Source organism: Rhodnius prolixus, unplaced genomic scaffold, assembly GCF_049639745.1.
Source record: "Rhodnius prolixus isolate KJV_2025 unplaced genomic scaffold, Rpr scaffold_3, whole genome shotgun sequence".
Taxonomy (NCBI): Eukaryota; Metazoa; Arthropoda; class Insecta; order Hemiptera; family Reduviidae; genus Rhodnius; species Rhodnius prolixus.
The window spans coordinates 13340458-13362720 of NW_027411603.1; the positions used below are offsets into that span (position 1 = coordinate 13340458).

The 22263-nt window shown below is 33.6% G+C and overlaps 1 protein-coding gene across 3 annotated transcripts in view; it reads right to left on the reverse strand.

Annotated features, from left to right (window-relative positions):
• The window catches only part of LOC141453824 (acetylcholinesterase-like), a 114574-nt gene that overhangs the window by 45009 nt on the left and 47302 nt on the right, over positions 1 to 22263 (reverse strand). For 2 of the 3 annotated variants that reach the window (XM_074127474.1, XM_074127473.1), the window contains exons 3-4: positions 19270 to 19331; positions 6509 to 6661 (exon numbers count right to left, since the gene is read on the reverse strand). The gene's annotated coding sequence lies outside the window, so the exon portion shown is untranslated. The remainder of the gene's footprint in view (positions 1 to 6508; positions 6662 to 19269; positions 19332 to 22263) is intronic. The other variant, XM_074127472.1, reaches the window with a different exon arrangement.

Sequence of the window (22263 nt, forward strand, 5' to 3'; positions counted from 1 at the left end):
AATACACTGAAATGGCACTTTAGAGGCAAGCACATCTCTTTCACAGAAGTGCCCTTAATCGAAGTTTCAAATGAAAGTTCAAATAAAAAGTGTTTGTGTTCAAAATGCAAAGGAGATTAAGAACTGTTGCATTAGACTACTGCCGAATTCATATTAAAAAAAAAAAAAATCAATACAAAAGTTTCTAAAAATGTTTGCAAATATTACAAGAATGAAGAAAGAATGCTTTTTTGAGGCTCTTCAGGTAAATTCCATCTATTAAAGTAAATTTAAAGAGAGACTGGTCACTAGTTTTACAAGAAGACAAACACAAAATAGAAACTTTTTTCCACTAAAAAGACTTTATGTAAGTGAAATTAATGTAAGAGGAAGCTATGATAACCAGTAACTTTTATTTATATATTTTATCGGTTATTGGTGAAAAATTTGGTAACATTTCTAACTTTGAAATTCATGGATATGTGTTCTAAAAAAGGTTGATCAATACAGCATTACAACGTTTCCAAAGCCAATAAAGATTTATTCTTATTATCTATTTTAAAAGAATTAACATTCAGTTCAATTAGGATTTATAAGGGGTAATAAATATCTCCAAAGCAACTTAATTAAATGAACGGAGTTCACTAATGGGGAAAACAAATTTACTATAAGACTTTTCTAGAGTGGAGAAGGATCCTGTGACCTATTTCCTGCAAGGAATATGAGTCTCTTGAGGCTAATACTACCAGAGGAAAATACAGGACTGGATATTTTGTGAAAATGAGAGTTTGGTAACCTAATTTTAAGCTTTCATGTACAACTGATTTGGCCTTTGGATAATACTATAAAATCTTGAGTATTAATACGGTTATTTAAACTATTTTAATACTTGGTTAAGCTTCCTTTTTGTAACAATTAATATCCTGTAATATTAAAAGCCTAGTGGATTTCCAAGTGGTAAAAAGGAAAGAGGATTTACAAAAAACGAGAATCATGTTTGCAAATGCTTCCTGAAAATGACTGCACCGAAATTAAAATAATTCCTCTATGTAGATGTTTCAAAAAATTCTTATAAAGCCATTCGAGTTGCCAAATAAACTTCTCTTATAGACTTATTATCGATTTAATACATTGGCCTTTAGAATCTCAAATGTACGTCTTTCAGCACAAGTTACAGAGTTCAACGGTTCGTGTAATATGAAGTGTAACATTAAATGCATTTATGGAATTCCAATTTTTACGAATCTGTTAATCAAAAATGGATTTCGAAACAGTATTACAGTTTTTTTTATTTGAATTCTTCGAAAAAAGCTCTGGCGATTTGCCATCTGCTCATCCTACAATCAAACAATTATATTGGAATTTAGCAAATAATGATCAGAAGATGGATGATGGATTCGCGATTTAGTAAATGAGAAGAGGATTTTATTTATTATTATTACACACGCAAGCACACACAGTTTGTACATTAAAAACAACTGAGTGAGGTGAGTTCCGGAGATTAGAAAACAATTCGAAATGTGACACGATTACAATACTTTCTCTTAGTAGGAGTATGAGAATTATTAATACTGAAACACATGATAATTTCTGTTCTCCAAGGCAGCGCAGCCAAATAGGTTTGAGAGCAAGAAAAAGTAAAAAGAAATTATCAGCGAAAAAGGCGTAATTTAATTATTATTTTTATTTTAATCTGTCAGAAATTATAGCGAATCAGATTACGGCGATTTCAACTGTCAAAAACGTTTGCATTTATTTCTGTAATTGATTGAATTTAATTAATTTTTGTGATTTAAATTACTAACAGAATTTTAAAGAGGTGAATAAGGTAAAAGACATGGAAATTAAACAACATGGAGCTGAGGTGCAGTCAGTGATGGAGGTTGGCACTGCGTGTGATGTGTTGTTGTTGTTGTTGTTGAGGAAGGAATGCCCGGGCAGATAGGCAAGCCAGGGCCGTGTTCCTCTCACAGTTCTTTTTAATTAAATGTTTGTGCCAAGTTGAATAGAGTTTGTGTTTGTAGTACTGAGCGAGTTCCCCCATAGTTCAGCCCTTCAACTCGCTCTGAAATCAATTACCTTATCCCGCCGGCTTAACTACGTTCTGCCAGCAAACTTTCCTGTATAGAAACGTTCCTTCCAATACTTCCGCTATAATATTACCCCGCTAGCCTTCTTCCTTCAGTGTGAAATATGTCAGCAGAGGAAAATCTCTTCAAAATCAGTTTTTATAACAAGTTTAAATGCATTGTATCTAAGAGAGAATAAACAAAAATATAGCATTATTATTACAGTGGTCTTTTTATTGTTTAGTAAAAAATAATAACTTGGTGGGAAGCATTCCCTTATAATAATTCTCAAAGTTTTTTCAAACGTAGAACTTTACAAATAGCTTCCTTCAATTAAAATTCACTATAATAAAGGAATTTTAAGAGAAACGTTATGTCCTACAATCATTTTTAGAGTGATTGGTGTTCATCTTATTTAGCGCTATGAAATGCTGTACAAGCGCTATCTAAACTTGAAAAGCTTCTATAGGAAGTGCTTAACATGAAAGTCCCTGCAAATCACCCAAAAAAATTACTGTCAAGGGAAAAGTGTAACAAATATAAGTGATGGATAATAAGAAGGGCGAATAGTTGCAAAAAATTTAAAGAAAATAGCTGGGAATTAGGGTTATCTTGGAAACTTAGACGCTTAAACAAAAGTGGGCTTACCAGGTACTTTGGGACCAATTAATGATATGAAAAAATTATAGGAAATCCCACAATGCGTATAAGCGTTACAAGGTGCGAGGGCAGAGATCATAAGCATCCGAGGAACTGAAAAAGAGAATGGTAAACACTTTCAACAGAAAAGATGGTGATCATTGAAAAAACCAAGGGAAGCTTTGTGGGCCAGTTTAGGAATGAGAAGTATATCCGAAATAAATTCTTTATTGCAAACCTGAAACTTCCTATTACAAGGTGTATGTCAAAAATAGATTTATTTTTATATACAGAAACAAATAACTTATATAGTTATTCATTATATAATTCATACAAAAGGCCCTTCTCTTCTACACTATATAAATTATAGAAGCACATAATATAACGAACGAGCAAATCACCAGGCCACAGGTGCTAATTTTACTTTCCTCTGAAAGTATAAACGTAATTTATAATAGCATATATTCATTAAAAATCAACAATTAATCATTTAGCGATTCTCTTTCACTTTTTTGTTCAATTAAAGACACTTAATCAAATATAAATTGAAAGAAATAAAATATTGGCGCCACGTTTATTAAAAATGAGAATAATTAGTTTAAAGGTGGTGTAAGTCCCAGTTAAATGATTGATAGTACTGTCAAAGTTTCGTCCGTCAATCTGGAAAATTCATTAATAAGAAGTTAAACTGAAAAGAGCCACACTGACTGGTTTTGTATGCCATCAGCCAACAAAAAATTTGTCAATTAATTACAAAATGAAACATTTATTTTTGACCCTTAGAAAATTTAAATTCGGCCCGGTTTAAGATCTTTTTTATCTAACTGCAGTAGTTTAAGCTTTTTGCACGTCACAATCACATGACAAGTTTTAGAGATACCATCTGGATTCGTTCTCAGAAACTTATGAAAACTTCTTTAAAGAATTTTAGTAACTCACCAAATCCTTTTTTAAACGATAACGGTCCATACATTAATCTGAACGCACTTTAGAGGGAAACCTAACAACCCTTTCTCTAATTACCAGAAATAATGGCAATCTATCTGGAATAGATACACTTTACATTATATACCATTAATTATATAATATAATTATTAAAGATAATTATTTTTAAAAAAAAGCCATTTTCGGGTAAATGGCAAATGGAATTCTAGAAATTCGAACTTGCAATTTTAGCATTCACTTAATCGTCGTTAACATATCAGTTTTGGATTTCAATTAATTTTCGAGTTCTTACGTTTTATTGATTCTATTTCATTTTGAAACAATTTTTATCTCCGCAGTCTGTAGTTTATTTAATTATGTTTTTTTAGTCCGTTCTGAAGATATAATAATGATGTCCTAAGAAAAAAGAAAGCTGTTAAGATTGTTAATGGAAAGTTGAGAGAGAGAAAAAACAAACCAAAAGAAAAAAAAGAAAGAAAAAAGCCGCAAAATGAATGAGAAGAGCGACGTGACTTTAGCATGGGGGAGCCTCTTTAGAATGCTGAGTGAACTTAACGAAGGGAACTTACAATCCTTATAATTAACGGACATAATAAATGTCTAATTAAGTTTCCAAAGTTACGAGTGCTACACTTCAAGCTTGTTTAATAAAAGCGCTCCTCGTGCAAACTGTGTAAAGAAGTAGCAAGGAATGTTGGCAACAACTGAAGGAAGAACTCTGAGACCGACCTCCCCTTTCTAAGCATCTTTATTTTCTGGTTTACTTTTCCATTAACTATACTTTCCATTCACTACACTCTGCACTCTGTATCTATATATGTACAAATGCACCATGTATGTGTAATTAATATACACAGATTTATTTATCCACTTTTAAAGTAAAATTCAGATCAAAAGGTACAAGCACTTATTGAGTTTTGTGTTGAAACAAGTGAAATAAATATAATTTTAATAATTTGGCTAATATGATCAATGTACCTGTCTTTTATTAAAATAACAAACAAAAATGAAAAGTTCTACGATTTCTGCACACATTAAAAAAAAAAAATTGGAAAATGTTGTTCACAGTTTTGATAACTGAAACATTGATATAAAAAAAGAAATAATATCGCCAATTCTGAAATTCAGTCATAATATTTTTATCATTTCTTGCCAAGCTTTCGACCTAGGGACTAGATCATCGTCAGAGCTCAAACTTATTAACAAATACAATATTTTTTACACTCTTAACATCAAAGGTTGGTGTGTTTTTAGTTCTAACTGTTTAGGTACAAAATGTGACACTCAAGATGACCTAGTCACTAGGTCGAAAGCTTGATAAAAAAAAATTATAACACATTTGCAATAAATTTTTCTTCCTTTTACAAAAAGTTCACAATAGGTATTTAAGTTAGAAATATTGTGAGTGATCTGATACTATGATTGCTATTACTAAGGGCTGGGATTAGCTCAGTGGTCAGTGCTGATTGGATTCCCACGCGGAGATCCCAAGTTTGAAACCAGCTGCCGGCTGTTAGATTTCTCTTTCTAGGAGCTTCTTACCGGTCATTGCTCGATGATGGACAGAGTTTTTAGTGACTATGACGAGTAAAAAGTGACAGTCAGAAAAAGGCTCCAGGTACCAATAAACTGAAATATTGAGATTCCTTAAATAAAAAATCATAAAATATTTTTTTACAAAAAAAATAAGAATAAATAAACTCAACGTCCGCTTTGGCTAGTCTAAAGTAATGAATGAATTTTTACTTCTATGAATTAAATTTATCTTTAGTTTCAATCTTTTTGTAAAAATAATTGTTTATTATAACAACTTGGATTTGCTTAACTCGAAAATATCCCTTGCTAGGGTGACTTTCATTCCGAAAATAGTGGAAAGAGAGAGAGAGAGATCCTACCGAATAAAAATTGAAAGGTGCTATCGTTCCGATCTTACTGCTCCAATATTTTATTAAATGATATATATTTAACAGGACGGATCCAGAAGACTCAAAACATTAAAGAAACTGCCGAACTTTTCTAATCAAATAAGGAGTTTGCGACAATATTCTCAGAAGGCTCACAGAAGTGCTTAAAAGAGATCCACTCCTCAGAATAACTAGAAACGGTACTGGAAAGAAGGGGGCACATCCCAGTTGCAACTATGTACGCTAGAGATGGAATGATGTAAGCAATATTGCTTCCTCAAGAAGTTGTATTTGAAGATGAGTAGCAAGAAAATAAGGACCATAAATTCGCTCTGACATTGAAGCATGCAATCATGTGGCAATTAGTCGCGCGAGTCACATAAGAAGGTGTTTTCAGATATTTATACATAAATTAATTAAAGTAACGCCTACTTTTTCAGGCTTTACTCCACTTGCCAAATTAAGTGTTTGGACGGATGCGACCAGCAAACTTACTTAACTATAAATTTCTTTTATTAACTTTCAAAATGAAAACAGTTTTTGAGGATTTAGTTATGAACATGTTTTAAAATGTCGAAGCAAGTGGTAGTAGCTTGAGTAAAAACTTTCTATTTTTAATAATTACTTTTCTCAATACACAGAAGAGTAAAAATTGTAATAAATTTGCTTAAATACAGGTATACTACAAAAAGTAAGAAATACAGTTGAAGAACATCACAGTTGAAATGTATTACATAAAGCTGGAAAAAGAGTGTCAGAGATAATCTGGGAGGAAGCTTATAAAATGAAGTAATGGAGTTACCATCTAGCCTGAAGCACATCTTTTAGAACTGGGATCAACACAAACACCATGGTAAAATCCTATAACAGGGCGTTCTACCTCTGGCAATCCAATCTTTTACCAAATCTTTGTTTGTGTTGAAAACTTTGTGGGATTTAATTTAATAGTTAATATTTTAGATTGCGTCTCACCAGTTAGTTGTTAGTTTATATTGTTAAAGCAAGTCAACATTAGTGTTTACTGGCACCCGTATCCACCTCAATGAAGGCTGCGGGCAGTATTCTCTGTTTCCGGCAATACAATAACATGAACAAGCTTCAGGAGTTTCGATATAAAGAGGATCTCTGTAACATACAATACGCTCGTTTGGGGTGAAATTATTAGACAGAATTATTACATTATTACAAAATTATTACATAGATAGGATATTTTATTAGATAGGATATTATTGTAATTACGCTCACAAAAACTCCAACAACGAAATATTGGCCACATATCTTAGTCTGGTTGTGATTCCATTACGAAGGTTAAAATCATATTTTGAATTAATGATTATATTTATTGTCATAATTATTTGAAAGAGGCTGAAATATTGAGTCACTTTTGTGATGAGAACAAAGCATTTCACAACAAGTCTTCAGCAGTATTCCTGCAGCCCACAGTGTTAGTGTCGATAGACATTGTATGTAATGTTTTTGACATAAATTGAAACAAAAATTTAAAAAGCGAATAAAAGAATACAAAATGTATTCTAAGAAAGAACAGAATATAAGCGAAGGAGAATTGAAAATACATAACCGATCGAAGAAATCCACAGTAGTGGTAGAACTAGGTAAACATTCAGTCTTATCGCTAGACCACAGGCCAGTGAGCCTGTAAAATTGGCTGTCTTGTCTGATAAAATTACTGAAAGCTTCCGGTGTCAAGGCCATGACATAATTTACTTGCAGATGGGTGCCTTCTATATTTTTTTTTTAGACAAGATAAACTTTGTGTCAATAAAAGTCTATTCGTTAGGCAATTCTAACAGAGTGGCAAAAATCATTTTTGAAACGATTTCAGTTAAAAAGAATTCACTGAACTGTGGCAAAATTCTTTTTGCTGAGTGCACAGTTTTCAGGATGTCCATGTTTTAAGTTACGAGTGCACTTAAGTAATAATTCAAGATAGCCATTTAATATTGAACTAAAGTTATTCATTTTTATTACATAGAAAACATCCAAAAATGTTTATTTCAAGAAGAAATTCCTTTATTCCAAAAGATTATTAATTAAGTTTTTATTTATTAAGGATGTTAACTTTCTCTTTTTTTTTTTTTAATTTTCTTTAAATTTTATTTTTTCGTTTTGTTTTTCATTCTTAAACTCAGGCGCTATAATTTCTTAAATGTTATTTATTTTTCTCTGAATCATTAGTATTCCATGGGCGTACCTTAAACGTACAACGTTCTGATCTGTATTTCGAGCAGACTCCTTAGTTGAATAGTCTTCGCCACGACTATGAAGTTCCACCTCCCTTCACAGTTCATTAGCCAAACGGCCAATCCCCAGCTCTGTTTAATAGTGTCTGGCCCCAGACCACCTCACCTCTACCGATGTGCGCTCTATATCAGTTCTGGTATTGCTGAAGCAGGATACCACGGATATTTATGGACCTCCCGGTCTTGGATTTAAGAACGTTGAATGTTCTTTGTACCTAGATAATTGAAGAGGTCGGAAGCCACTGTACTGATTTTTTGGAAATGCAACCCTTTGATTTTATAGCAGGTTGTCATAGGTTTACTACTGTAATGACACTGAGTTGTAAATCTGTGTTATGATAAGAGCTGTAAGTACTGGACTGGTGAGTGTACAAGATATTGTGAACACGTAACATAGCAGGTTGTCATAGGTACCTAGTGCCCGCCATCAGCTAAAGTTTGCACAATAGAATAAAACAGGAAAGAAATATGGCAGTTCGAAGCCAACATCCAAGCAAGAGGAAGGCCAAAATTCCTTCATGAGACGAAGGTCTCAGAGAGACATGGCAAAAACGCAAAGAAAATTAAAAGTCTGAAAGTATAGCATGAAAAAATTTAAAAAAAAAGTAGGTAAACATTCTTTCGTTACTATCTTAGCACGTGGCTTATTCTTCCAAGGTTCAAGATAGTGGAGTAGCGTGGGGCAACGCATCGGAACCGAGCATACCCACCCCATTAAGAATATTAAATAAATAATAAATAACTGATAGTTTTCAATTTCTCTGAATGAGTTCAGCATAGAACTCATTCATATTATTGTAGCAAAGAAAATAAGTGAATTGAGTAAATTCTCGGCAGCAGAACGAGGAAGTCAGAAGAAATCCACATTAGTCAAAGACGAAGTGAAGCTGTATTGTAATGAATCTGCGAACCAAAAATTTGTATAGAATTTCAAAGTTTGAAAAAAATGTATGTTAGAAACCTGAGATTCGCAGTAAGACGTAAGAGGAAGAAGATTGTGTGCTGACACATGAGCTTTGTATTCAGAGAGCTTATACAAAGTATATTTTGGGTGAAAACTCTATTTCGTGTTACCAGCATTCAAAGAATGTAGAACTTGCTAGAAAATGGGAACTGAACAGTTGCATTAATATTAAAAGTATTTCAGATCTTAAAGGAGAGGTTAATATTGCATGAACATTGTGCAATGCTAGTACCCAGGAAGAGTAGCTGCAGAGGTTGAATATTACAAAGAAAAAGGTGAAGTTTTGGGCCACAACTAATTATCTATATACAGTAGCTTGTCAGGCGAACTATGCGCCCTTCACTGCAGTATCTCTACCGCCCTCCCAGATTGTAGTTCTGCCGCATAAATCACTTTGCATCTTTTTTATTACATGCAAAACATTTTTGCTCGGTTGCCCAGGCATATAGATAAAAGCCTTCCACGTTTTTTTTAGCATTTATGTAGACTTTTTTTAGGATTTCCATAAATTACGATATTCGCGTTGCAGTTTAAGCAGCACCAACTGACAAGAGAGAACTTTGTAATGAAGGCATGAAGTGATACATCCTACGGTGATTACATTCTCTATATCCTAGTAAGAAATATTATGACATCAAATTTTCGAACTTAACTTTTTACCAAAAATAATATTTCGAAATCCCCTGATTACGCAAAAATTTCGTGTGAGCACTAAAACGTCTTTCGTTTACTTAAAGCACAATTTAGCTGACAAATTTTGTTGTAAGTAAATTGTTTATTAGGCTTGCCAGTCGGGTAAAGATCTAGGATATCAGATTCAGTTGCGATATCTTTGTGCAGTTGAGATTATATGAGAGTAAGATTTTTTTCTGCAGATGATGTGAACTTAACTCAAAGGAAGTATACCTGGATGGACATTTTGATAAGTTTGCTTGATTGCTCAGGCGGCATCGAGAACAAAACCTGCGCCCGTGAGCGTTCCATCTTTTTTTAGCATTTAGGGCAAAGCAAAACGCCAAAAATAACAAAGCATCGACGCCAGATAGTTATAGCAATGATGAAGGAACTCACAAAAACAAGCGAAAAAGTTTACTACAGTATTACTCAAAACGATGCCAACATACTTGTATATTTGACCGCAATCGAGGGCGACTGCAGACAGAGTAACAAAATCCAGCACATTGCTCTTTCAACCGACTCCCTTGGCAAATTTGCCACAAAGAAGAAGATACGATTCTACTCTTCTTATTATATATTTCCTGTCAGTGAAAGGTGCGAATGAATAAGTATTCGGCTTTTTGGGGCATGAAAAACTCGTGCCTTCATGCATTAGCCAGAGTCCTCTTTTAAAATCTTAAGTGTAATTAAAACATGAATGAATGGTTGCTCTCAGTAAATGACGCCCTAACAAACCTTTTGAGGCAAAGTGGTACGAATCAGATGGGCCATTCATATGGGGACTCTAATCTATTCTAAATTTACGTCCATTTTTTAGATTAAGAGAATTATTTTAAGAATGCAGATAACAGATGAACTCATGTTTCTATATAGAGTGAGAGCGTTAAACCATTTAATAATGTCTAGGAACTTGAAATTCCTTATATAAAGTATATAGTACATACTATAAGTAACACACGACAATGATAGCTTGAATATGCGCGCACTGTACGAGGGGAGAATCTATTCCATGGTAATTGCACAAATGCTGAGCTAATTGCTCTTGTAACTTAATGAAAGGAAATCGTAAAACTACTAGCTTTTTAACCTCCTGGGAGTATTATCTGGGATAATGAGGGATGAGAGGTGGTGGACTAAGAGATTGCAGCCATTAGTGGGATCTTGTTAAAAGGGGATCAGATTAATAAATTGAAAGGAATTTTAGGTCTTTGTAGATAGTTAAATTGGAAACGAAGAAGGGAGCATTAATGATTATAAGGAGGATTCAGGATTGAACGGATAGTAATCTCTGAAGGTTAAACCCTACAATTCAACTCCATTTGCTGTATAAATCGTTTTTAGTTTAGTGAAGACTGAATCTGTTCTCAAGTAGTCTATTCAAAAGTCAGTAAAGTGAGTTGAGTAAAATTATGTTAAGTCGCATGTAAAGGTTTAACTTTAGTCTTTTGTCTAAGAACAACCCAAGGTAGCAGACCTCATTGGTGAGGGTTCAACTGTAGGATATTGGAGAAAAAAAAAATACATCTGAGAGAACTAGTGATATATAAATTAAATTCGAAAAAGAGCTCTTCTAATCTAAATTTATTCGAGAATAAACATTAAAATAGGAGACCTTGAGTTATACCAAACATTTCTAAATATACTTAATTTCCCAAATGTTTTTGACGAAATTTCCTACTTTAACCTAATGAACCATAACACTTAAATTTTCTTATTGTGTTAAGAGAAACTACAAGAAGATACTTGTATTAAAGAGATCTCAAATTAACCTTCAAGAAAAGTAAATGTGCTTGCGAAATAAGAGATGGTAGTGAAGGGTTGCAAGGAGGTAAGGGAGGATGTTTTTGCCGCAGTGGCCTCGAATAAATGTTAGCTAAGAATGGCGAGGTCGTGCAAGTGGTAAAGTTCAGACCGCACCTCGCCAATTAGAATTACCTGGCTCTCGCACACACAATGTACTGCTTCACTGCTCAGCCCCAACCAGATCTCCTCTCTCTCACTCTATCGTATCTCTCTCTCTCTCTCTCTAGTGCTTCCTGTCCCAGCATTCTCTGAACTTCTAACCGCCACTCTTCAGACTATCGTCCAATAATATATGGTTCTGTGTTAAATTGATTCCAACCTAAACTTCACATGAGCCCATTAATTTTGAGTTGACAAGACATAAAAATAATTACTGCCAGGAACACTCACATGACTTTCTCTTCCTGTATTTCCTTATTTCCTATCTAACAGATGGAGCGGTTCAGAAGGATGTAGAGACTTCCGAAATTTTAGATAAAATATGTTCTAATTAAACCCTTATTTTCTACGCTATACCCGAAATAAAAAATGATGCTCTGTTATGGTAATAACGCGAACTATTGATTTATTCCAATGCATTATCTAAGTGTTAGTGTATTATTAATGCTTGACGAAAGTCACTAGCCTATACTCGGCAGTTTAATGCAAAGATGGTCAATAAGCTGTGCCATTATTACTATAGTTCCTTAAATTGCAATGTTGTTAAATGAAATCACCTTGGACCATTAGCATCAACTCCTTACGAATACTACTCAACAACTAATACAGCTTTACAAAAGAACAATTAAAAACATAATATAGGTTAAAAAATAAAATAAAATAAAAAAAAATAAGATTCACTCCAACATAAATCGGCAATTATTTGCAAGATACTGAACATGACGTGTTGAATACAAAAACGGCCAACCATTTTTATTTTTCCCTGTTCTTTGTAAACTGTCAAAAGTAAAAAAAAAAAAGGGGGGTGCACGCGATTATGCAAAGCAATAACTAGGACAGAGTTTACTGACGAAATTGTGAATGACCCATTGAGTCGAGTCGTTTGATGACGTGCAAGTTTCATTCATGACTGTTAGAGAACTGCCCTCATTGTGTATTTGTGGCATTGTGTAGTTTGTTAGTTGCGATACTATTTCATTTCATTTATCTCCCCTATTCAGAATGGGGTACAATAACTCACGCACCACCAGATAAGATCAACTATATAGTACCTAAATGATTGCCGTTGCAATATTTCGATAAAATAATTGGGTCACTTAGCCATTCAAGGCAAAAAAAACATCGTCGAAACTATTCACACATTTTCATAAGATTCAATGATTTAAAACAGAATCTCTCATAGGGAGACCTAGAACTCAAGGATGGGAAGAACATAGAAAAAAAATTTCTATAGAATTAGAGGACGACAGATCGCGTGATGGTTGCAGGAAATCAATGCGACTTATTATTTACAATGCGGATAAAGTTTTACGTTCTGGAGGATATCAAGTACTAAAGACTTAAAGGTTTTAGTTGCATTGCAAACAACTTTTGAAGCTGTATATTGAAATGGCAATCATGCGTAACAGAATTTGATCAAAACTGTAGCATTCCAAGCCCTCTCTAAACACATGTCAAATTTACATATATAATATTTAATATTCTCCAATCGAGTATTCCTGTTAAAAGTAATACATTTTGTCTTATGAGGGTTGAAGGAGATGAAAAATTCAATATTTGAAGAGATTACTTTGAAACTTAATGCTTATTAATTAATAAGATACCGCTGCAACTCAGAGAATGATGAGGAACTCTAGAAGAGAGTAAATAATGCAATTTTATGGGTCATGCTGTGTCGCTTCGAGAAAGGTTTTTAATCGCACTGAATAAATCCTGCCAATTAAAACTAAGAAGTTAGAAGAAGCCATATCAGTTCTCTTTTAATAAATCCCAAGAAATAGGGGAAAGTTTAAGTAGAAATTTAAAATACTTCAAGTATAAATCAGGGTGAAATGTAATACTTGCGGTGACTATTACTATGAAATATCTCTTCGGAGGCGGCATATTGTGAATGCCGGGTCTGATATGAAAGAGAACCACACAGTCTCGGTTAAGTGTAAGTTATGGCCGGAGGAAATTAATTGTGCGGTGTTGCCTTGGGTTGCAACTTTGCCTAACTAATTAGTGTGTTCTTCATACTCTCCTTTAATGGATTAAGTTCCATAAATTTCCCATATATCTTCTCTTTTATAAATAATAGAGCATTATTCCAAAAATAGCTTTCAGCACTGACATCAAAAGAAATTCGGTGAATAAAAGAAAGATGCCGTTCGCAAAGTGAGTAATTTGTTTAGTACTTTGTAAATATATCTATTGTTTTCTGTGAAATCTTTGTCAAAATTAGGTTTTAGATTTCGAAAGAAATTTTGAAAAAGAAGGTGATTCCAAATTAAACCAAACACCAACAGACTAGTCACTTATGTCTAGAATTCAAAATAAATTCCCCTCTACTATGCAAAGTACTCACTACGAAAAGCGGTGGAAGCCAACAGTTGGGGTAACCACTCCTCTGGTACAGCTCACGCCATTCTCAAGTATTTGCAATGGTTTTAAGGATAGCTCTTCCAAATTGGAGAGAACCAAGCTCTACATTACTCAGGGATAGTAAGTAGAATAGTTTCCTATAAATGACTCGAATTTTTACTTCAAATGTAAACCTGCCATAAACGGAAATAGAACCAATGTCAAGAAATATAATAGCATAAATATCATATCCAACCCAGAAAGTCTTGTCAAACTTTTTTTTTTAATGTTATTGATTACAATTTTTGTTAATCGAGCAAGAACTTATTAATTAGTTTTAATATTTTTTGTCGGTCGGAAAGAAATCAATCCAACGCAACCTGAGATATAGCAGCGATATTAGATTTGCTTTTAGAATATTAAACCCAAACAGTTGCAACTTCAGCTAGCTCTAAAGTGTGGTTTGTACAGAAGTGTTGGAGTCCCTCACACGATTTTTTGCTTTGGTTGTATGCGACATAATTTAGATCAAACTGATTTATGATTTCCAAAATATTGTTTTGTTGTTCAATAATAAAATCAAAGTTAAGGTCACTTTAAGTGAGAAACGATAATTAAAGAAAGGGATTAACTCGGATGTAGGGCACAGGATACAGGATGCCCCAGGTATTCCCTGCCTCACTCACTCGCACTCTCTCTCTCAGCTCACAGTTCGAAGGCGGACAAAGTTATCAGAAACGAAGGAACATATCCTAAGACAATAGCGCACTATTAGAGGACTAGAAAAAAGACAACAAACTTGGCACTTAATTAAAAAAAAGCAAACAAACAAAAAGCATTAATTTTTGTTTGCCATATAATGCGAGTTAATTAAAGTGTATATTTCTCATTAACATCCACACGTAATTTCATATGCCATAAAAAAAATTTAGTGGACATTTAATCAAATGAAATGTCTCACGGATTTTGAACATAATACCGATTTACATGAAATTTTAAAATTTTAATTGTATTAAAAGCAATAATAAGTTAATATAAGTTTTATATACGTATAGTACAGTTTAAGTGCTTTAATAAACATATTTTTTTATTTTGCAGTGGGTATCAGAGAAACTGCCACATATAGAAGCCTTCATTAATTGCTTTGAATAATTTAATGATTTCATTATTATCCAACACATGTGCCTAATTTAATGCCTAACAAAACAAACCTGAATTATTGTTATTTGTAACTGAATTCTACTTTTATGGACACACAAACAGTGAACTAAATAAATGGAAACCAATGCACTATATAACAAAATTTCTAAAGTAAAGTTCAAACAGGGTGTTTTCATTCCAAACACACATTCCATTATCCATATAAAGTCAATTAATTAACTCAATTGATTGAATGGTATTGGCAATTTCATTAACTACGTTGTCCTTTATATGATAAATTGATCAAATTTTCTTTAATCGAATTAGTTGGCAATCAATCATTACAGTTTTACATACATAAATCTTTGTTTTTACTATCTTTATTGACGACTTTGACTGTAAACCTTTGGGTCGCTGTATACATTACATAAAAATAGTTATATTTACGAGGGTCGTTTGAAAAGTCCGTGCAAAAATAAAAACTACTTAATTTTTTGGGGTAAACCTTTTTTATTTTTCAACATAGTCTCCTTTTAGGCTTATACACTTCGTCCAACGCTGCTCTAGTTTGTTGATCCCTTCCGAATAATAGGATTTGTCCAAGTCTGAAAAATAGCCATTCCTTTCTGCAATCACCTCCTCGTTTGAATAAAATCTTTTTCCCGCCAGCCATTTCTTCATATTGGGGAACAAATAGTAGTCCGAGGGAGCCAAGTCTGGAGAATAGGGGGATGTGAAACGAGTTGGAACCCTATTTCCATTAATTTTGCGACCACAACTGCTGAGGTGTGAGCTGGTGCGTTGTCGTGATGGAAAAGGACTTTTTTGTGGGCCAATCGTGGGCGTTTTTCTTGCACCTCGGTTTTCAAACGGTCCAATAACGATGAATAATATGCACCTGTAATAGTTTTACCTTTTTCCAGATAGTCGATGAGGATTATTCCTTGCGAATCCCAAAAGACAGTCGCCATAATCTTTCCGGCCGAAGGAACGGTCTTCGCCTTTTTTGGCGCAAATTCCCCCTTGGTAACCCATTGTTTAGATTGTTCTTTGGTCTCAGGAGTGTAGTGATGTATCCATGTTTCATCCACAGTGACGAAATGACGCTTGAAGTCCTGCGGATTCTTCTGGAACAGCTGCAAACCGTCCTTGCAACACTTCACACGATTTCGTTTTTGGTCAAGCGTGAGCAATCGCGGCACCCATCTTGCGGATAGCTTTGTCATGTCCAAATGTTGATGCAAAATATTATGTACCCGTTCATTCGAGATGCCCACAGTACTAGCAATCTCACGCACCTTCACTCTTCTGTCATCCATCACCATATCATGGATTTTATCAATGATTTCTGGAGTAGTAACCTCAACAGGGCGTCCAGAACGTTCAGCATCACTTGTGCCCATATGGCCACTCCGAAAATTTTGAAACCACTTATAAACTGTTCTAATCGAAGGTGCAGAGTCACCATAATGTTTATCAAGCTTCTCTTTAGTCTCCTGAGGCGTTTTGCCTTTCATAAAGTAGTGTTTAATCAACACACGAAATTCTTTTTCGTCCATTTTTTGAAAATCACTCGACTTCCTCGATTCAAACGAATGCCAAACACAAAGAAATAGACCGATCTGGCTGAAACTTGGTGTGTGTTCTTCCAAGAGATGCTATTAACTAAAGATAACCTCGATACGCGCCAGTGGTGCTATCTCTCTGACTTTGCACGGACTTTTCAAACGACCCTCGTAAAGTTGTAGTTGATAAACTTTATAAGTACAATTCCATTTTTTTTTTTTAATTAAAATTAACCTAAATGGGTCCACTTGTCTGACAGCGCTCTCTTTCTTGTTCCCCTACTGCTGTTTACTGCACTTGGAGCCTTATGTTTTAGTGCTCAGTCTCCTTTGTTAGTGTCAAAAAAATAAGCAAGCAAGTTTAGGCCTGTCAAGAACATCATTTTTTTTTGTTTTGAATTTTCATTTGCAAATTTTAAGTAAGAAACTCGTACACACCTCGCAAAAAGTTTTTTTTTGTTTAGTTTCTCATGCTTCTGCCCATATTTTTCAAGTGAAAACTCAATTTCGGATTTGGAAAACTATCTTTCTCTCTCTCTCTCTCCCTAAACACTCTGTCTTTTCCCCTCTCTTAATCCCCTTTCTCTTATACATAGCAAGAGGGACTATGTATGGCTCCTCTAAGTAAGAATTAAAATTATTCGTACATTTTAAATGAAAGAAGTACTTGGATTGCACCCAGCGCAGAGTTGACTGATGTCAATGTCTCCATCTATTTAATTTTCTTCGGTGTGCAATCTCCTTCCGGTTACTTCAAACTTCACTCTGACTACTTGGCTCAGGAAGTGAATCCTCAGGAAATTAAGGAAAATCGGGCAACAGCCGACAAAAAGTGTCTCGACTCCAAAATTTATCTTAACTCGTATGCAAAGCCTGGCACCTACTGTCCAATTAATAGTGTCAGCAGCACAATCAAAGCTGTTTTAATTCTGCACCATGGTCACTAAATCTGATAATTTCAATAAACTTAGTAGATAAATTGAAATTTTAAAATTCTTCCGAGCTTTGTGTCTTTCTCTCTTCCATTTATTTTATTTTTTCTCGGATACATAACAGCGTTTTAGACGCCTCTAAGGCCTTCAGTGGACATCTCACAGGGCTCCAAAGTAACCATTATATATATTTATTTAATTGTTTTAATTTATTTAATTTGTTTATTCCATTTATTTGGAACCATGAAAATATTTATGCAAATATTTTCTAATTCAAAGTGAGGTGGGTACAACAGAATAACGGAACTTGAACTTGGCCGGGATATTTCCATTCACAACAATCAGAAATATCCAAAACGAGGGTAATTCCTTAAAATAAAATATATACATTCCTACTCGATATTTGGCTGGGTTCAATATAATCTTTGATTGACTTAAAAATGTTGAAAAATCAGCATTCTTCCAAAAATGTATTTAACGTAAATGAGAGAGGATAATCGCAATAAGAAATAGGCCATGTAGAAAGTTGGATAATTGGAGTGCTGAGGAAGGGCGGGAGGCTATTTGGACTCAAGCCAACCATAAAGTGGCCTCTACCACTTTATCGTAGATCGTTCAAAGTGCAGTCAGTCAGCCACTATGGCTTTCGTGAGGACTACCCCAATCAGATTCTTTATTCATTCTTTAAATACGTATAATTTAAAAAATAACAATAATAAAGCAGCAATTATTTAAGCTAATAAAAGGCTATTAATTTAAGCATAGATTAAATAAACAGATAAATAGGATAAATAAAATAAAATCAAAAGAAATTATGCTGAATTATGTAGGTATTAATTATGAAATAGGAACTACAATCATTTAATATCAATTGGACTAGCAACAAATTAACTTTTATCTTTAGATTTGAGAAGTTATCTTTAAACTACTTTTGAAAGAATAATTGTCACATTGTAGAATAGAAAAAAAAAACATTAATTATTGCTGTTTGAGAATGGGCGAAATGAAACTGTAATATATCTGCGTTTCCGAATAAATAAATAAATAGGTTATTTTTTATTAAAAGAATAAATAATTTTATAGAAATGGAAAACGGATTTTCGCTTTCTTTTATTATAAAAATTAGCATGTGTTGGTAAGGAACGCTTCGTAAAAAAGAGTTCCACGATACGCGACATTCGCATTTTTTCAACCGGTGATGTGTGGACAACTTATGAAAACAGTTACCCTTAGACAAACGATAGCTTATCATCATCACATATACGCATCCAAATTTACGAGAATACTTACCTGCATTATATGACAGTCACTGAACTAAAGGAAGCCACAATAAATCTATTTAGTAAAGTGGATTTGGCTTTTAGGTCACCCAATTTACAATCAACAATCAATCACCGCAATGATCACCGGTTAAGCAAGGAAGATGCGCTACCTTCTTACTGAGATATGGACCCAAATGTTTCGTTCACAATGGTTTGCTCACGTAATATGATACCTTATCTTTTGGTTATTACTTGAGCACCCGGTCAGTTCAGGTCGTTAATTTGCAACTCTTATTATTGATACACTTGCTGGAAGAAGAAGAATAAAATAGGGGAGAGAGACAATGCTACCTAATCACCTGCACAAGTCTTCCACCACCCACTACCACATTTTAAGGAGGTCGTCTGAACGAGTACAACCATTGTTAACAACAATTTTACTTTGCAATTAACAAATAGAATGCAAAGCCGTTCTTTTAATAAAATTCAATAAATAGCGATAAATTAAGATAAATGATCAACTGGGATAAATTAATTTCAAAAACCTTAATGTAATCTCCTTTATCTTCTTTAAATAAGATTAGTGAATATAAAATAAATGTAATAGCAATTAATTACTAACTTACAGTTAGAGTCCACAGTACGAACGCAGACGAACTGATAGAAGATTTGTCAAACGTCAGTCCATCTGCAAATAAAGACAAGCGAGTTAATTCTATGTGGAAAGCCTCATTCCGCTCATACATATGTATATGTTTCACTTCTCACGTGACTATTCCTAATAAATTTTACAATTTATAATGTCCTCTTCTGCTGGCAAACTAGGCCAACTTACATGTACATAAACAGATTTATTCACTACAATAAATTCTTCTTAATTCCTTATATTTATTATTTAATAATAATTTTGCTTTGTATATAATATATTTGACACAAAATTTGACAAATTTAATTTTTTTAAAACTTAATCAATGTTACTTTTATTCTATTACAACAAAGGAAATTGCGTTACATCTGAGCTACTCCCTTTTTCTCTAAGAATCAATTTTTAAATTCATTCAGTCTTTATTTTCAGAATATGAAGTGATGAGATCGGGCAAAATTTTTCAATTGCGTTTAAAAAAAAAAAAAATGTATTAGAAAGTCTTCTAATAGCAGTCGCATTTATTGCATAAGTTAGAAAATGGATAAAAGTGGATAAACAACACTTTACTGTGTGCTGTAAAAGAAGAAGAAGGCACGCTAGTAAAGTTGATGGGCCAGTTATTTAATACTACGTTGCTCTAGATTCCAGCAGTAAGACTGGTAGAACTGTGAGACCTGATTGGTCTGGAAAATTAATAATACTAGCAATGAAACAAGAACAAAATCGCTTTTGAGATATTCTTCAAGACTGGCGTGACTTCCGCGTCAGTCACGGTATTCCTCTTTCAAGAAATGATGAAACTTTCCAGATAAAGCCATTTTTATTTGAGCAATTTCTTAACAAAAACCAATTTAAACATAACCAGTCAACCATCTGATATGTTTACCATGTAATCTGAACAACTGTTTAAGTGTCCTGTGTTAACCAGTTTTGTGAGCATAATATCTGTATCTGCAATGTTTCTTGGAAAAAAAAATTGTGTGCAAAAGTTCTTGAATAACTAATTTGACTTATTTTTTGTAACCAATTTACGTAAGATTGACTTTAAAAAAAGTATTTCTCTTAAAAATTACAGGAAATTCTTCAAAAATTTTAGTTGACAATGACAATTGTAATCGTAACTCATTTAGTCAGCAATTCTAAATCCTGAAATGGCTCTCTTCATTAACTCGGCTTTCCAGTTCTTCTCCTACTTTGAGGTGTTCAGGATTGGTGTTCGAGACGGAGAAAAACGAGACCATGATTTTTTGTTAGATTTAATTTTAAAAGAAGTGCTAGTTAAAGCCGCCAGCGGTACTAATAGTAGGCAACCATTTTGAAGCAATGAGCAGTTTTCCAGTGACTCGGTTTCATAATTATTGAACACCTAACTAAAGGAGAGAAGGCATACGTAAGAGTACCACATAAATCCATTCCTCTTTCAATTTAAACATTATTACATTTTTTTTCTATTATTGTTAGTTCATGATCCAAAAAAAAAAAATCCAAGGAGAACTTTGGGCACTAAAATTAAAGAAAACTGTTGCAAAATTAATATATTTGCAATTAACTTATCGAAAATGTTTTTGATTGATTATATAGGATTTAATTAAAGAAGTGAAAATATTGACATGTTAAACAATTACAGAATAACATATATATAAGCGTTTATCACAATATTAATAGACTGTTCTAGATGTTAACAGTGTAGAGCACATTAATGAAGTGGGTTTACATAGAGAACCCATTGAGTGGCTTTAATAAGCTTTGAGCGCTAACCCATCGCCAGGGTGAAGCAGTAGGGTAATAACATGCCGCTGATGAGTGCAATAGGAAGAGATGTGGCCAACCAAGTTTGTACAATCGAGTTGAGAGAGTAACTTCTCATTCAGAACTCTCATTCATTTGGGATCCTCCGTCCATATCTTTACCAACCTTTGACAGTTAACTTCTTTACTTTCTCTTACTGCTGGTTAAGAGAAGATCTAATGATAATTTGCACAATCAATATTCACATTTTGACTAGTAGCTGGTTCAGGACCCCGTGTGCAACATATGAAACTGGGTTAGATTCTCGTTATGAATGCTACGGTAGCAGCAGAAATTAATGAGGTCATAATATCTAATCAATAATGTATAGGGAAAGAAGAGCATGGAATATGTAATAGGTGATTGCAATAATTGATGAGGTCAAAATTTGTTACGAAATATCTGGATTTGGATAACTTTCGTCCAAACGCGATAGCTCACATTAAGGCACACTAGAAAACATATCGTCCAGCTTACAATCCTTTCAACCCAGATACTTTATTGTTCCCATATACGGTAATCAGTCTTACATGAATGGGCTCATGTAATTCGCAATGTAACTGAATTGCAGATTTGAAAAAATGTAATGAAGTGAATTTATAGTCAAATCACTAATTTGGCTTCCTTTATCCAGGTCAAAGGCGATTGTGATTCCATGAAACACATTCTCGCCTCTTTGCACTGATCATTTTATGTTTTGATAAATTTATACATTGTATTTTTTACACTTGTTTTTAAAATAAAATTTATTTTATCCAAAAACCAATCTACTACTTGGCGATTGTAGAAAACAAAAATTTGTAGAATGCTAAAATAAGTATGCACGCTCGCTTTTTGAACAAGTATCAAAGTATCAATACTAATGCATAATATATTTGTCTTTATTTTTCCCAGACGTATTTATGTCAAATAACCTGAACTAAGAGGTCGTACTAGAGAATCATACAGAAAAACAACCTGGCAATATTTTTATTAGGCCATAAATATTCCGCTTTATTCAGACAGGTTTATTGTTTTCCGACTGCAATCTCTTACGTGTATTTTTTTTTTTTTTTCAAGGATTTAACATTCAATGGGCTTTAATTTTTTTATGGACTTTTTCTACTTTGCTTTGCGACTCGGGTAAAAATTCAAAAATATCCATCAGATAAAATTTAATGTAAACCATCTGCCTATATGCTTCTTT